The sequence below is a fragment of the Heterocephalus glaber genome, unplaced genomic scaffold, assembly GCF_053883595.1.
Source record: "Heterocephalus glaber isolate CG9 unplaced genomic scaffold, H.glaber_assembly_v1.0 deba00001481, whole genome shotgun sequence".
Classification (NCBI taxonomy): Eukaryota; Metazoa; Chordata; class Mammalia; order Rodentia; family Bathyergidae; genus Heterocephalus; species Heterocephalus glaber.
Window position 1 is genome coordinate 20,460,422 of NW_028258317.1, and position 14,123 is coordinate 20,474,544.

Consider the following 14,123-nt stretch of genomic DNA (forward strand, 5'->3'; position numbering starts at 1 on the left):
TAATCTGCCCTGGAATAGTTATTTGCTTTCAATACCTACCTGTACTCTAATATGAGCCAACAAGCCAAAAAGCAAACTAACCCATGGATTTTTTGAATTGAAAATATAAACATACAGTGTTTTAAATTCTTAATAATCCACTTAAAGATAGCTCTTTCAGGGGCTGGGGATATAGCTCAGTGGTACAGTGCATGCTTAGCATACCTAAGACCCTGGGTTCGATTCTCAGCACTGCAAAAGAAAAAAAATACTTTCAAATATTAAGTCTCGGGAAGTCTATTGCTGTGCCAGTGTAAGCATTTTCTTTCTATTTAATCTATACTTCAATGATAGGATAACATCTGGAAAGAATGAGAGTCAACTATAGTCAAGAGTGCTGATGAGTCAGTTGTTTCATAAGATGAAGCTAAAATGATATTAAACTTTTTGCAGTGCTAGTGATTAAATCCTGGAGCTTTGCACTGAGCTACATCCCCAGCCCTTTTTATTTTTATTTATTTTTTTGAGACAGGGTCTTAGTCACAAAGTTGCTCAGGCTGGGCTTGAACTTGTGATCCTCTTGTCTCAGCTTGATATTAAACATTTTGAAACTTTGCCCTTTATGTAAGAAGAAGATCTAATTATAAATGTTAAATCTTTCAGTTTAATTTTTATATCTATCATTCAGTTTAATCATTAACTTTATATAAAACTCCCTCACGTTATCACTGCTTTGGAAAGTGCAAATGGTGGGACTGTAAGATCATAATCTTTTTCCTTCCCTTATTTTGTTCAATTTAACTAGGTCACTTTAGAGAGGGGACAGTTGAAGTTTTCACTGGTTTTGTTAAGGTGGGAAGGTTGTTTTGATCTCCAGTATTATTATATACATAGGATAAATTTAGCTTGCTGGGTGACAGGAAAATTTTGGCTATGCCATTATAAAATGCCCTTCTTATAATAATTTAAAGTGGTTTTTGTTCAGTTTTTAAATAAGGCACTCATATTTCAAGTACAGAGCACAAATTTTTCTATTTAACATATATTCTTGGGAAATGTCTACCTTTAATCCACAACTGCTGAACTAAACAGCAGTCAGCATATAGCAATATGTGTGACCCCTAAACTTGAGGTGTTTTATGCTACCTAGCCTAAATTCCAAAAGTTAAAAGGAAACTAGGTCCCAAACTTGTGAGTCTTAATCCATCTACTTCCTTGTATAATAAAATCTAAAGTTTATAATTCCCACTTTATAAAATTTTATTCTCTAAGAACATTTTTGTTACTGGTTCTTAGAGACTGAAATGGTATATTCTTTTATTTTTAGTAGGCAAGCTAGTGTAAATGCAGCAATTTTGCAATATATGAATATTGTGAATTTTCATTTGAGTAAACAAAAGAAAAGATATTAAATTGTTTGAGTCTTACCACTTTTTTCATCAGGGTTTTTTTGGGAAATATCTATGAAACAATAGCTTAAATAGCATATTCTTTAGGAAAGAGGAAGGAAGAATAAGAGGGGTTAAAGTATTTTATTTTCAGCTTATGAGACTTAGTGTTTCAAACCACGTTCACCTAAGCCATAAGTCAAGTGGTAGGGCTATTGTGTTTCAAAGATATTTTTCTATTCTTCAAGGAGATGCCTCCTCACCTGTCACTCTGTTTCCCACCTCCACACCTGTCACTGTGATAGGATTTTCCCTTCCTTTTAATTTATTGCACAAATATAGTTTAAAATAAAAAAGGGGGCCGGGGATTTAGCTCAGTGTTTCAGCCGCCTGCCTCGCATGTGCAAGGTCCTGAGTTCGACCCCTGGTACCAAAAAAAAAAGGAAGAAAAATTACTCACAGTCCTACCATCTCAATCACTAGTATTCTGTGTTCTTTTCCAGTGTTTGTCTAAGTGAGTATGTATTCTGATGTACTTGTGAGTAATCACTGAGTGTAATGTAAATTTGTCTTTGATGTTTTAAAATTTTGCAGCCTGGTAGGGGAGCTTCTCAGAAAAGGTGGAAACAAGAGATGATCTGATATGAGGATAGACAGACGGGGTACTGATTGAACCCATTTCTGTTGCATTGCCCCCCACCCCTCCACCCCTGTCTTCAGTCCACCCTGCTGCCATCACAAGTGTGATGGTGCATTGTGGAAGGCAGCATGCTAGGTGTCAGAGTATTAAGTGTACTGTTCAGCAGTAAGGGCAACTCACAGTAAATAAAGTGATCTATGAGGAGGACCACCCTTCAGACTGGTTATACTAGGAGCTACAGAACCTTCGCCATTTTTTTGTTCCCCAGTTGGGACTATAAGGGTGTGTCTGGATTGGAGATTTAGGCATAGATTGGGGATTAAGCAACCATGGTTTGGTCTGACAGGTGAATTTTAGCAACTCTCTAAACTCAGCTTTGTACTTGTAAGACTCAAAAATGATGCATAATGATGGGAAAAATCTTATAGAAAATAGAAAACAACTTTCTGGTTACTCTGCTAATGTAATTGAAGTTGCAGAATGGAAAATGAATGAATGCAAAAAATACAGCTCGATTGTATGCCACAAGTTTATTCAATAAATATTCTGTGGTTTGGAAAAAAAAACATTGATGCTTATAAACTGATACATATTACCTTATCATTGTCATGAATTTTTCTTTTTGTTGGATTTTCCCCCTTTGCATTTGATTTCTTTTCGTGCCTGATGGATTCATTCTGCTGGGCTTCCTGGGGTTGTGATCCCCGTGGTCTTTTCCTAGGATATTGTCTGAAATGTTATGGAGTGCCGGTTTGGTATTCATGAAGTTCCTAAGGATCTCTTTGTCCTGAAAGTATCTTATTTCTCCATCAATTTTAAAAGATAGTTTTGCAGGGTACATCAATCTGGCTTGGAGGCTGTTTTCCTTTGGGGCTTGAAATACGTCACTCCCAGCTCTTCTTGCCTTGAGTGTTTCCATTGAGAAGTCTGCTGTGATTCTGATAGGCTTTCCTTTGTATGTGATTTGTCTTCTCTAACTGTTTGTAGAATTCTTTTATTCTGTTGGGTTTGTGGAATTTTAACTATTATATGCCTATGTGTAGATTTTTTTCTGATCAAGGCTATTTGGAATCCTATGTGTCTCACCTATCTGTATGTCAAGCTCTTTTCCCCTCCTTTGAAAGTGTTCTGCCATCACTTTTGTGAACAGTTTTTTTTATGTCATCTTCACTCTCTCCTGTTTCTTTTTTGACTCTGATCAGTCTTATGTTATTCTTCTTTGCATGATTTAACAGCTGCTGGATTGATTTTTAATGGTCCCTTGCTATTTTAAAGAATTTTTCTTTTCCTGGTCTCAGGTGCAATCTTATCTTCTATATCTGAAATTCTATCCTCACATTGGCTCATTCTGCTTTGTAAACTTTTAATGGAGTTTTTAATCTCCTGGAAATGTGTTTGCATCTGCTTCATGGATTCTATTTGTTTTATAGGTTGGGATTCCATGATCCTCAGCTCCTCTATTTTTTTAATCTGTGTCCTCTCTAAATTTATTAATCATGTCTTGCACTATGAGCACAATCCCTGCTGTGATCTGAGAAATTATTTCTGATTTTATTTTTTCCAGATCCTCTTTTGTTGCCAGTTCAGGAAGTCCAAGTGGTTGAGTATCATATTGTTCCATCTTGTTTCCCTTTGCCGTTACTTTAGGTGATCTGGAAGTCTGGTTTTGAGACTTGTTTAAGTGTCTTGTCATAACAGTGGGGGTGGGTTGGTGGGGAGTGTTGTGTGCTGCTGGTGCCCTGCAGCCCAGAAGGCTTTCCTTCTCTGCGCTGAGGTGGCTCTGGTCCTCGGCCCTAGAGGCAGTGGTATGACTACCAGGAAGATTCACCCCTTTTGCTTCTCTAAGGAAATTCCCACATCTAATCTTAAAAATATAGTCCATTTAATTGTTGATGAAAGAATCTCACCAGATTAATGAGCATACATAATTCTTCTTCCTTATGTTATTTTGTTTTCTAAAGTTAGTTCTGGTTAAGAAAATATGGCTGGAGGCTGGTACAATGGTGATGGTTTCCCTTGAATCAGAATTTGGCTGGGTGTGGTCCCTATCAGTTATGGTTTGTGTTTATAAACCTCATGTGGATGAAGTGGTGCTTTCTTTTTCAGAGGTGGCTGAATCTGGAATGTAAAATGCTGGGATTAAGGACATGTGATTACTAAACCACTACACATGGGTGACTGGTTTGGCACTGCCCTAATCCTGATAGGTAGTCTCAATGGGATAAAAGGTGCAGAAAGATCCTGTTAAGGTCCCTTTTTTGTTTTGCTACCTTGTTAATGCCATGAATTGTTTCTCCTCTGTGACACCCTTCTGCTTTGTTCCACTTTGTCCTGGAGTCAGCCAATTATGGACTGAAAATTCTACAAACTGTGAGGCTAATAAACCCTTTCCTCTTTAACTTCGAGTGTCAGGCATTTTGTCTCAGCAATGAGAGAAAGGTAACTAACACTATCTAACACAAGCCAGTGATCTAACTCTGGCCATAACCAAATTTGTCTCTTATAGCATTTCTCTTAGCACTATTAATCATGCTTAGCAGTGAGGTTAGTGCTTCCTAAACTATCATTTCCTCCAAGGAATAGATAAACAATTTTTTAAAGTAGGGAACAATTCTTAATTCTTAATAACTCCTTGTATTTCTCTTGCCTGCAAGAATAATGAAAAAAGGAGGATAGTCTTGGATATTATGGCATCTACTTAAGCATAAATATAAGTTCATTTCTTTTTAAGCAACATCAGTTAACATTTTAAAAATTTCTAAATGATGTAGAGCATGCAAAAGTTGCCAATGAGTACACCCTAGAAAATAATAAAATAGTGACTTTAAAATTGAATATCTCTTGTTAGAGATGGATAGTGATATATATCATAAAATTTTAGTTGAATTCCTCAAATTGTATATTTTTAATCACAACAATGGTTTTTTGAACTGAAATATTTTCTAATGAGGTATTTAAAACAACTTAATTGCATTTAATTATACAAACTCAATCTTTTCAAAAGCTTGACATTAATTTCTTTGTCAAAAGAGAGTTTTATTAATTTGTAGATCTTAAATACATGAGAATAAATATTATTTTATAGTAGTCTGAATATGTGAACATAAAAAGAAAGAAAACTTTTCAGGCTAAGACAGAAAAATTTTATCTAAGAAAATATTAAAAGTTTTTAAAAACATTTTAAACATGTAGCATATAGTTAAATAAGCTATGTAATTATTTTATCTTTTTTTTTTCATTTTTGGGGGCTGGATATTACAGAGATTCAAACAACAAATATTAAGTATTGTCATTAATGATAGCAACCAGTGAAAGCAGATTCACAAGATTTTAAATGAGTTTTCTTCCAGGTATTCTGTTTCAGTGATGACATTTCATCTTTTAGGTATGTAGTTAAAATTCATGAAATATAAAGTTAAGCTTTATCCTTTATCAGAATTTATAGTAGACATGTGATAGATCCTTATAGTTTATGGTAAATAATAACTCCATGTTTCTGCTTTTGGTATTACACATTCAAGAGATGATCCTGTCAGCACCTAATGTACTTACATATTTACCATTAATATTTCACTGGATAATATACCAGGACTTCTAGAGAATTATTACTAGCTAATGGAGAAGATTGAAATCTTTCTGAATTTTCTGTTCCAACAAGTTGTGATTGTGTGTTGGTTAACACTAAGTATGTGCTGGACACAAAGGAGTTGTGGAATCATTTTCTTGTGATTCTATTTTCAGTGGATGGAGATATTTTTGACAATAACAAAGTTTCTGTTTTTAATTTCATGTTCTAATTGAAGATCTAAGGGATGTCAGTGTCTTTATGCAGCCTTCTCTAATATAAAAATTTTCAAAGCTAAAAAGAAAGTGTTAAGCATGATTTATAATTTATAGGTGATTAAATTCAATGAAAAGAATAATTATACAAAAAATAGTAAATATCTTGGCTAAAATTTAGAAAGCTTCCTTAAAAATGTTTTAAGATAAACAAAGCTGGAAAAGTTTATTAGAAAACATTTGTATTATCAATCTCCATTGTACAGAATGCAAATATAACTTTGAAATTAAATAATGGTGTAGGACTACCTAATATTATATAATTGATATTTTATGGTTGTAGAAGTCTTAATGGAACAGTAAATAAAAAATATTGCCATATAGAAAAATGTAATTATTTGTGATCTATGATTTCATATCAATAATATCCTGAATTGTCTGCTAAAAACTACTAGGTATAATAAAAAATTCACTTTGATGCCCTACCGAGGTCCTGAGTCACACAGAACATGCCAAATCAGCTTGCTGCAGACAGGCAGGTCTGTGCATGCCCTATCGAGGTCCTGAGTCATGCAGAAGACACCGAATCACCCTGCTGCAGACAGGCAGGCACCTGGTTCTACACTACAAAGACGCAGAGGACACCAGACCACCAGACCAAGGTACTGAGTACTGCTGCTCCTGGCCCAGAGGTAGGGGCTTCTGAGCCACCATACCACTGCACCTGGTCCAGAGGAAGGGGCCTCCCAGCCACCATCCCTCCCACTGCTCCCAGCCCACAGGAAAGGGCTTTTGGGTCACCATCCCTACCGCTGCTCTCAGCCCCTGTCCCACCTCTCCCAGCTCAGAGGAGGTAATCTGTGCAGGTGCTAACAGCCCCCTGCCCCAGTTGAAATGAGAAAACATGTAAATAAGTCTCAAAACCAGACTTCCAGATCACCTACAGAACCCCAAAGGGAAATGAGATGGAACACTCTGATACTCAACCACCTGGACCCACTGAACTGGCAACAAAAGGGGATCTGGAAAAAAATGAAATCAGAAATAATCTCTCAGATAACAGGAGAAATTATGCCCCTAGTGCAAGACATGATTAATAAATCTAGAGAAGAGCTCAGGAACATGATGGAATCCCAACATAAGAAACAAATGGAATCCATAAAACAAATGCAAATAGATTTCCAGGACATGAAAAACTCCATTGAAAGTCTACACAGCAGAATGAGCCAATGTGAGGACAGAATTTCAGGTATAGAGGATAAGATTGCAATTAGTGATCAGGAAAGAAAAATTGCTTCAAAATTATAAGGGAACATGAGAAATCAATCCAGCAGCTGCTAGGTGATGCAAAGAAGAATAACATAAGACTGACTGGGCTCAATGAAGAAACAGGAAAGAGTGGAGATGACATAAAAAATCTCTTCACAGAAATAATGGCAGAAAACTTCCCAAGCAGGGGAAAAGAGCTTGACATACAGATAAGTGAGGCATATAGGACTCCAAATAGCCTTGATCAAAAAAAATCTACACATAGGCATATAATTGTTAAGATTCCAGAAACTCAACAGAAGAACAAAGTTCTCCAAGCAGTTAGAGAAAAGAAACAAATCACATACAAAGGAAAGCCAATCAGAATGACAGCAGACTTCTCAACACAAACCATCAAGGCAAGAAGAGCTTGGAGTGACATATTCCAAGCCCTAAAAGAAAACAGCCTCTAATCCAGATTGATATACCCTGCAAAACTATCTTTCAAAATGGATGGAGAAATAAGATACTTTCATGACAAAGAGCACCTTAGGAACTTTGTGAATACTATGCTATCATGAAATCAACCACTAACAAATGCTGGTGGGGCTCTGGGGAAAGAGGATCCCTGCTCTACTGCTGGTGGGAGTGTAGACTGGTGCAACCACTGTGGAAATCAGTATGGAGATATCTCAAAGATCTAGTACTGGAAATCCCATTTGACCCCACTATTCCACTGCTGGGGATCTTCCCCAAAGAATTAAAAGAATCATGCCACAGTGATATATGTGCACCCATGTTCATAGCAGCACAGTTTGTAATAGCTAAAACTTGGAAACAGCCCAAATGCCCATCAACTGGAGACTGGATAAAGAAAATGTGGGGTTTTTTTTTTTTAATAAAATGGAGTACTACTCAGCCATAAAAAATGAGAAATTAGAGACATTTATAGCTAAGTGGATGCACATTGAGGCAATACTCTTAAGTGAAATAAATAGGACACAGATGTGTCAATACCGAATAGTTTCTCTGGTGTGAGAAACTGAAAGTGTAAATAAGGACTAAATGTATAATAGGTAATGTGAAATAGGAAGGAAAGGGGCAAAGGGGAAGGAAGTGGGAGGGCTAGAGGAAAGGATAGAAGGGAATGGGATTAATATGAGAAAATGGAAAAATAGGAACAAAATCTTTGTAAATAGGGAGGACTGGAGGGGTTGAAGGGAGGGCTGGGCAAGGGTGAAAAATAACCAAGAGAGACTATGTAAAGGTCCAAATTTCCAATGCTGAATGTCATTCTATTGTATACCTAAAATGTACCAATGATTAGAATGAGTAATAGAAAATGTCAAATAGGAAGAAAAGGTCCAAAGGGGTAGGGGTAGTGGGAGGGGTAGGGGAAAGGAAAGAAGGGAAAGGAAAAATGATGAGAAATGGAAACAATGGAAATAAAGTCTTTGTAAATAGGGAAGGGTGGAGGGGGTAAATGGAGGGCTAGGAATGGGGAAAAAATAAGAACCAAGATGCATTATATAAAAGTACAATTCCCAATGAGAAATGTAATTGTGTTGTATACCTACAATGTACCAATAAAAAAATTTAATAAAAAAAATTCACTTAAAGGAGATGTGTAGGAATAAATAATTAAATCACATTTTGGCATTGATTTGGGTAATAAGAACCTAAATTATATAACTGAGAAAGAGTTACCATTCATAATAGAACAATCTAGATGAGGCTTACCAACAAACTGCAGCATGAACACATGCTCAAGGACATGTTTTATACATCAGAGTGGGTATCCACAGAGGAAGGAGGGTCTTCATTTTTTATGAATGGAAGAGAAGTGAAATCAGACTTGAGCCTTGATCATACCAATGATGATTACACACCATGAAGAAAGGAGCATATTTAATTCAGCTCCTTGTCCCAGAGATTAATAGGAAAGTTAGAGAATAAAAATAACTGGAGTAGTTATGTCATGTTCTAACCTGTTTCTTTCTTTGTGGTAAAAGTAGACATACTGTTCAAATTAAATTACAACTTGAATGCTGAATCAATCTACATGCCAACAAAAATTTTCTTTGTCACATACATGGACACACAGCTAGGCAAAGTAAAATATTTGGCAATGACAAACAGTTTTGATTATTATGTGATGATCTCATACAAAAGAACTGTGAATTGATTTATATGAGAAAAAGGAAGGAACGTTTGCACTTGTTATGGATAATCAATATATGAAAAAAAGAACAAAAAGAAAGGTGCAAAAGCTGGAGGCATTATTTATGTTATTTTTTTCAGCTTTTTAACCTTGTCAACCTCATTTTACAGAAAAGTAAGACACAGAGAGATTAGCTAAAACACCTAAGGGCACAGTTCAAATCAACATTTATTGACTCCCCATTAGTAGAGACACTGAATCAAATGCCAAGTATTAGTTAAAATAGTAAATCTTGTTCTCACTACACACTCAAGCACACACACATGTCCACACACCTAAACCCACAAGCACAAAGATAAAATGGTAGCTGTGAAGTAATGAATATGTTAATTAGCTTTTTAATCAAAACAACTATTGTATACTTTAAATGCATACAATTTTTATTTGTCAATTTTACCTTAGTAAAACCAAAGAAATTTGTATAAGAGCAAACAACTAGCAAGATATACCAGTATTCTTCCTATGGATATATGTATGCATAGTTTTGTGCAGGAGTCTAGGAAATAGCCATGAAAATAGGCAAAATATTGAGAGAGGGAGATAAAGAGAAAGGTGAATTTTATTAGTTAACAAAGAAATGCAAATAATTTTTAAAATCCTTAAGTAACAATTTGAATACATTCATAATATTGTTGCTTGCTCAGACTTGGGGAAAAAACTGGACAGAGTTATTGTTTATCAAAGGATTGTTCCCTTTTATATAATTTGTCAAGGATTTCAGAAGGCATATATTTATTTATATAGCTTAAATAATATAATTATTCATAAATTAATCTTCGTGATTATTTTTAATAAAGAAAATAGTTGTATCCCTAAAAATATTTATGTTTAAGAGTAATAAAATATAAAGAAGAAAAGGGAGATAAATACTTAATAATTAATAGTATTTTAATTAACAATGGCATAAATGTTCAATAGGATATCAAACCACTATTGGAAATTTTGATGAGAGAGAGGAAGAAGGGGAGAAAGGGAATAAAAAAGGCAACTATGGAAATAGTTACTTACATCATCAATATTTATTATTTGTTAGTAAAATCATTGTGCTTTAAATGTAAAAATAATGTCTTTGGAAACTAAATCCAAAATATGCTAACTTAGAATAATCAATGAAGAAAAATTTTATGTCAATTATCTATATCAATAATAAGGTCATTAATTGCATTAATGTTATAAAAATATCACAATAAAATGTACTGTCATTCTAACAGAACTTAGCACTAAAGTAATTTCTAGACCTTAGTAAGTCTTTCTCAGGAGAGAGTAGAACTTTATGTGATTTCACTTATACAGTATCTGTACTAAAATGTTAGAGGATTGAAAATTTAACTACAGTTCAATTATAGAGACCAGTGGTTTACTCATGGGCATGAAAGATGGAGAGAATAACTCTTTGGAAATGTTTCTACCTCTGAACTTTTGTTACTTAGGATTTTTCTTTTTTGAGGCAAGTAACAATATGCACTGTTTTGTGTAAACACAATTTTCCTCATTGTTTAGTTTTGAATAATGTTTTTGAATGTTCACCCCTTCCACTTTACTATCTCATATCCATTTTTGATGTTTGTGTTAGTACTAGATCTTCCACTTGCCTTGTGACCTCGGGCTTGTTGCTTACCACATCTTTCTTTAATCTGTAATATGCAATAGCACCTGCTTGTAGGACTGATTTGCAAATAACTGCTAGCAAATAGCAAGGGGTATGAATGTCACTTGGATTTTATTTTATTCCAACCTTGGTTTTGTGCTATTTTATTTCCATTCTGTCATATATGTTTGCATAATTTCCATGCCATTTCATTTCCAACTGGTTCTTGCTTAATATATAACTTCCTAATTGTTATGACATGGTGTTAGTTAATTTCTCTTCATATTATTTTTAATTTGTCTCAGACTAATATAGAGTTGACTGGCACATATGGTTTTAATAACCTAAGAAATGGGAGGAGTAAGGATGGGAGAAAGACCTTCCCAGGTCTCACCTCTTCCAACCAAACTCTGCATCTCAACAGCAAGCATGTTAGGTATAATGCCCCATAATCCAGTCACCTCCCAAAACCCTTACCCTATGACCTAATGAGGCTTTAGGGGAAACTTAAGATCTAAGTCATCACATCTGCATAAGGCATATTTTTATTTAACAAAATGTTGTCATAGTAAAACATATTATGAAGCTTGCAAAGACATGATATTAGTGACTACTGTAGGTCATAATACTTCATAGCCATCCTTTTCATCCAAGTGGAGCTGCAACTGGCCCTAAGAACCCACTGTCCTTATTCATGGCATGTGTGTTTATGCATAGAAATTGCTCATTTCATGGACAATAAATTAAAAATTGTAGTTAGCTCTTGAGAATATTTCTTGGGGCGATGGAAAAAAAACCTAATACTTTGCAGATTGTCATTCTCTTAAAATACACTGGTTTCTCTAGTTTTACATGCTTTTCTGAATTATGCTATAAGTAGGATCTTTGTAAAGTGTAGAATGGAGATTTTATTTTACAAATAGACTTCTATATCTATTTTCAATAAAATACTGATTTAATCTACTTGCAGGTTTAGAGAAAATGAGGAGATTATGTTTTTTGTAAAAAAATACATGATATTTTTCAGGACCTGTGCTACATGATTTAGGTGTTTTATACTTTAATAATTTTCATTAAAATAAAAGGATTATTTAGAAAAAGGTGAGAGGAGACCTCCAGATTGGTGCACCATGGCTCCCAGAAAGCAGGAGGCTTCTGGGTAGGTGTGGCACAGCTCCAAGCCCAGAAGAGGTGAGCAGCACAGGCGTCAGGAACACAGACCCACCCTAGTCCCCCCCCACCCCAGCATGTTAAAATGAGAACACAGGTCAAAAAGCCACAGAACCAGACTTCCAGATCACCTACAGCAAGCCCAAAGGGAAATGAGATGAAACACTCTGATACTCAACCACCTGGACTCCCTGAACTAGGAATGGAAGAGGATCTGGAAAAAGTGAAATCAGAAATAATTTCTCACATAACAGCAGAGATTGTGCCCATAGTGCAAGACATGATTAATAAATCTAGAGAGGACCCAGATAAAAAATAGAGGAGCTGAGAAACATGATGGAATGCCAACATAAGAAACAAATGGAATCCATAAAAGAGATGCAAACAGATTTCCAGGAGATTAAAAACTCCATTGAAAGTCTGTGCAGCAGAATCAGCCAATGTGAAGACAGAATTTCAGTTATAGAAGATAAGATTGCAATAAGTGACCAGGAAAAGAAAAATTTTGTTAAAATTGTAAGGGACCATGAGAAATCAATACAGCAGCTGCTAGACAGTGCAAAGAAAAATAGCATAAGACTGATTGGAGTCAATGAAGAAAGAGGAGAGAGGGCAGATGACATAAAAAAACTGTTTACAGAAGTGATGGCAGAAAACTTCCCAAACAGGGGAAAGGAATTTGACATACAGATAAGTAAGGCATATAGGACTCCAAATAGCCTTGATCAAAAAATTGTACACATAGGCATATAATTGTTAAGATTCCAGAAACCCAACAGAAGAACAAAATTCTACAAGTAGTTAGAGAAAAGAAACAAATCACATACAAAGGAAAGCACAACAGAATCACAACAGACTTCTCAGTGCAAACACTCAAGGCAAGAAGAGATTGGAGTGATGTGTTTCAAGCCCTAAAGGAAACAACCTCCAACCCAGACTGACGTACCCTGCAAAACTATCTTTCAAAATTGATAGTGAAATAAGATACTTTCATGACAAAGAGCACCTTAGGAATTTCATGAATACCAAACCAGCACTCCAAAAAATTTTAGACAAAATTCTAGGAAAAGACAATGAGGATCACAACCCCAGGAAGCCCAGCAGAATGAATACATCAGGCATGACAAGAAATTAAAAGCAAAGGCGGAGGATCAAAGAAAAACAAAAAGTCATGACAATGATAATTCAATACATGTCAGTTATAACTATCAATGTTAATGGTCTTAACTCACCAATGCAAAGAAATAGACTGGCAGAATGGGTCAAGAAGCTAAATCCAACAATATGCTGCATACAAGAAACACACTTAATTCAAAAAGAAACTCATAGACTGAAAGTTAAAGGGTGATAAACAATACTCCATGTGACAGGAACCCGAAAAAAAGCAGGAGTAGCTATTCTCTTTTCAGATCAAGTGAATTTCAAACCCACACTGATGAAGAGAGACAAAGAAGGACACTACATCCTTGTAAAGGGAACAATCCAAGAGGAAGAGATGACAATCATAAATATCTATGCATCAAACACTAGTGCACCCAACTATATAAAGCAAATACTAAAGGACAGGAAAACCATATAAGCACTAATACAATAGTAGCGGGGGACCTCAATACCACACTGTCACAAATAGATAGATCAACTAGACAAAAAACAAGGAATGAAATACGAGAACTAAATCAAACTACTGAAGATATGGACCTAAGAGATATTTACAGAGTGTTCCACCCCACAAAATCAGAATACACATTCTTCTCAGCTGCACATGGATCATTCTACAAAATAGACCACATACTCACTCATAGAACATATTTAGGAAAGTGCAAAGGAATTGAAGTTATCCCCTGTATATTATCAGACCATAGTGCAATGAAATTGGAGATCAACAGCAAAAGAAACTGCAAAAACTTCATAAACACATGGAAATTGAACAACACACTTCTGAATAACCAATGGGTCACAGAGGAAATTGAAGAAATTAGAAAGTTCCTTCAAATAAATGACAATGACAATACAACATTTTGGAATCTATGGGACACAATGAAAGTGGTCTTACGAGGTAAATTCATAGCAGTGAATAATCATATTAGGAAAACAGAGCATGCCCAATTA